We start from the raw sequence: 4,554 nt of genomic DNA, 5'->3' as shown, positions 1-4,554 counted from the left end.
AGTTTGAGAAGGAGTGAAGGCAGTACAAGGGAATAACTACATGAAGGAGAGGAGAGTGGAAATGACTTTCACTTTTATATTTACTTATCTCATTTTATGTGCATTTGTGTTTTGTCTGTATGCACGTATATATACCATGTGGATGATGCCCAAAGAAATCAGAAGAGAGCACCAGGGTTCCTCTTATCTCTGCCTTCACATTCTGGGTATTACAAATATACCTTGCCATGCTTGGCTTTTTATGGGGTAGGAGCAATCTGAAATTGTGTCCAATTGCTTGGATGGCAAGTAATTACCAATGATCTTTACAATAATGCAGTAATCATGTATGAAGTTTACAAAAAATGAATAAACAGCATTTCATCTGGGAAGCTGGTAGAAAAGTCGATACAGAAAAAGAATACAGAACAATTATCATTTCTTGCAATATTCTAAGTCTTAATCTTATGCCAAAACACAAATAAGCTTCTCTTTACTGAAAATGGAGACCATCACAGTAAACTACAACTAAGCACAATGGAGAGATCAATGGATTGTGGGGAGCCCAGCACCAATGGGCACATCATAGATCCTGCATCACTGACCCAGGGGACATTGAGGAAAAGAGGAAAGAAGGATTATAAGAGACAGAGTACCAAGAGGAATGCTATGAATCATTTTCTCCCAGAAATAAAAACAAGACTGAACAACAACACTATCAACAGACATTAGAACTGGGATGGGCAAATTCTTCACAGGGTCTCACATGCAGACCAAGAACTATGGACAAGTAATGACTGATAAAAGAGGGAGAATTAGCATATGTTTGAGAACTTCATACATGATTACTGTATTCAAATCATTTTCTTTCCTAATTTTATTTATATCATGACCCTGCTAATTGGTTACACAAAATAAAATAATGAACCTTGAAACCATATACACACAACTAACAAAATGGACTAATCAAGTTATATTTATGTACTTTGCATATACATACATACAACAATAATAATCATGGAAAAAAGAGGCTATTGATTTGAGAATGGGGGACATGTAGGGAGGTGGAGGAAGAGTACCTGGGAACAGCCAGAGGGAGGAAAGAAAAGTCAGTGTTGTCATTCTATTTGAATTAAAATACATAAAAAATAAAATACTCAAACTTAAATTTAAAAGATTAAGTGATAATTTGAATGAAAATGGCCCCCATAGGCTCATAGGCAATGGCAATATTAGGTGTGTTCTTGTTGAAATAGGTGTGGCCTTGTTGGAGGAAGTGTGTTCCTAGAGGTTGCTTTGAGGTTTCAAATGTTCAAGCCAGGCCCTGTGTCTCTTCCTCTCTTTCTGCTACCTGCCAATCCAGCTGTTGAATTCTCAACTCTTTCTCCAGCACCTTATCTGCCTGTGTGCTGCCATGCTTCCTGCTATAATGATGATGAACTAAACTTCTTTACTGCAAGTCAGTCCCAATCAAATGTTTTCATCTATAATATTTGCCATGTCATAGTGTCTCTTCACAGCAATAGAAACCCTAACTAAGACAGGTAGTAACAATTAGACATGGTGGGTAAATGAAAGGAAACAATGTTTTCTAGATACAGCAGGGCAGTTGTATATATGAATTCATAGATATATGATAGCATAAACAAGACATGCAGCAGGGGAGATAGCAATGAAGTCACACCACTAAACTGAGGAAGTATTGGCATTTGATAGCTGCTGGGATAGTAGGAGTCAGTTAGATATCTTTAATGATGTGACCCCTGGTGATTCAATCATGTGTGAGGTCAGGCTCCACATCCAAGATGAGTTAGCCAACACAAATTGGACTCACCTTTAAATAAAAATAAAAGAACTAGAACTTGGGTAGGTAGCAAGATGAGGATTGACCTAGGAAGAGGTTGAGGTGAGTTAAATATGATCAAACATGTTAGTTAGAGTTTTCAAAGAACAAAAATATTAACATTGACCTTATAAAAGAGACAGAATTGAACTATGGAGCTATTCTATATAAATCAGAATTTAGGGTATTTTTCATCTTTTCCTTTTATTTAAAAGTTTTCTTTATCACATAATATATCCTGATTATAGTTGCCCTCCCTGTACTCCTCCAACATCCTCCACCCCTCCCATCCAGATCCCATCCCCTTTCTGTCTCTGAGATCCATCCCCTTTCTGTCTCTGAGAGAAAACAGCAGGCTCTATGAGACTGATATAATATAGTATAATATATAATATAATATAATGAAATATAATAAGATAAAACAAAAACTAACACACTGGAATTGGATAAAAAAGAGAAAGATACAGAGAGGGAAAGAAAGAAGAAAGTCCAAGAGAAGGCACAAGAGACAGAAAGAACCACTTTGCACACTCAGAAATACTATAGAAACATTAAAGTGAAAGCCATAATTCATACACAAAGGATCTGGTAAAGACCTGTGCATGCCCTGTGCCTGCTGCCCCACATCTATGAGTTGTTGTGTGTATGATTCATATTACTTTAGAGAGGCTTTTTTCTCAATGCTCTCCAACCCCTCTGGCTATTATACTCTTTCTGCCTCCTCTTTTGTAGGGTTCCCTGAACCCTGAGGGGAACTGGTCAAGATATCTCGTTTAGGCCCAAGTGTTCCAATGTCTCTCATTCTTTGCATATTGTCTGGCTGTGGGTCTGTGTATTTGTTCCCATCTGCTACAGGATGAAGCTTCTCTGATGATAACTGAGTGAGGCACTGATCTATGAGTATAACAACAGAATATCGTTAGGAATCATTTTATCACTATAGTTTTTGTTTGCTTGCTTGTTTTTTAGTTTTGAGAACACTAGTATTTGGTTTTACCTTAGCTCCCAAGCAATCTACTCTCAGGTTCTTGGTTACCCAAGCAGTGTTAGGTATGGGTTTCATCTTGTGGAGTGGATCTTAAGTCAAATCAGATATTGGTTGATTACTCCCACAACCTTTGTGCCACCATCACATACCTTGCAGGAAGGACACCATTGTCAATCAGAGGCATTTGTGGCTGGGCTTCTGCTTCTTTCTCTTTTGATAGCATGAATAGTACCTGCCTATACTAAAGATGCTAAAATGTAAGGGTAGAATGTAAAGATTCTATATAGATGTCAGCTCAATTTTTCCATGCTCAGTTAGTTGTACATGGTGTTGTCTTAAGCAATGAAGCCTTGCCATCAGTTTGTAGAGAGCAACCTATTGTTGACAGTGGTTTCTGTCCTGCCCAGTCCCGTAGTCATTCAGTTCCAAAGAAATACACAAGAGGCCTACATTAATTATAAACTGGTAGAGCTATTAACTCAGGCTTCTTATTAAATTATTCTTTTTTTAATTTATTTTTAATTAAAAAATTTCTGCCTCCTCCCCACGTCCCATTTCTCTTCCCCTCTGCCCTCCCCTCCCCCTCCCTCCCAGTCCGAAGATCAGTAAGGGTTCCCTGCCCTGTGGGAAGTCCAAGGTCCTCTCCCCTTCAATCCAGGTCTAGGAAAGTGAGCATCCAAACAGGCTAGCCCCCCCCCCCCCGCCAAAAGCCAGTATATGTAGTAGGATCCAAATCCAGTGCAATTGTCCTTGGCTTCTCAGCAGCCCTCATTGTCCGCCATTTTCAGGGAGTCTCGTGTTTTATCCTGTGCTTTTTCAGTCCCAGTCCAGCTGGCCTTGGTGAGCTCCAATTAGATCAGCCCCACCATCTCGGTGGGTGGGTGCACCCCTCGAGGTCCTGACTTCCTTGCTCATGTTCTCCTTCCTTCTACTCCTCATTTGGACCTTGGGTGCTCAGTCCGGTGCTCCAATGTGGGGCTCTGTCTCTATCTCCATCCATCACCAGATGAAGGTTCTATGGTGGTATACAAGATATTCATCAGTATGACTATAGGATCTGGCCATTTCCGGCTCCCTCTTCTCAGCTGCCCAAGGAACTAGCTGGGGGCATCTCCCTGGACATCTGGGAAACCCTCTAGAGTCAAGTCTCTTGCCAACCCTATAATGACTCCTTTAATTAAGATACATACTTCCCTGATCCCATATCCACCCTTCCCATATCCCAACCATCCCATTATTAACTTATTCTTACATCTTACATTAACCCATTATTCTTGTCTATGTTAGCCACATGGCTTGTTACCTTAGTCAGTGAAGGATTCTCATCTTGCTTACTCTGTGGCTGAGTGACAACTGCCTGCTGATTGGGTGATTGGGGGCACAGATAACCTTATGGGGACCTAAAGAAAATGTAGAATTATGATTAAGTCCTGACAGGAGTATCCTGTGAGGCTTGATCATCTCAGCTAGCAGTCTTGAAACTGTTCTGGATATAGAACTCAGACATCTGAGATTTCTCAGGGGGCCTTCCTTGATCAAGACTGATTTTTCATAACCCAGAATGAATCCATAGGCTCTCATTTCCCATATAAACAAAAGCAAAACCTCTTCTCCAAACTAGGATATCTTTTGACTTCAATTTTGAAGTCAAGGCATTTTCAAAATACCTATCTTGGATTAATCCAGCAGCATGTATAAGCAAATGTCTTTTAGCAGCTGTTGCTCCTTCCTCAGTCACCAAGCA

The sequence above is a fragment of the Arvicola amphibius genome, chromosome X (assembly GCF_903992535.2).
Source record: "Arvicola amphibius chromosome X, mArvAmp1.2, whole genome shotgun sequence".
Taxonomy (NCBI): Eukaryota; Metazoa; Chordata; class Mammalia; order Rodentia; family Cricetidae; genus Arvicola; species Arvicola amphibius.
The sequence above is the reverse complement of the archived record's forward strand: the minus strand, read 5'-3'. Positions refer to the sequence as shown.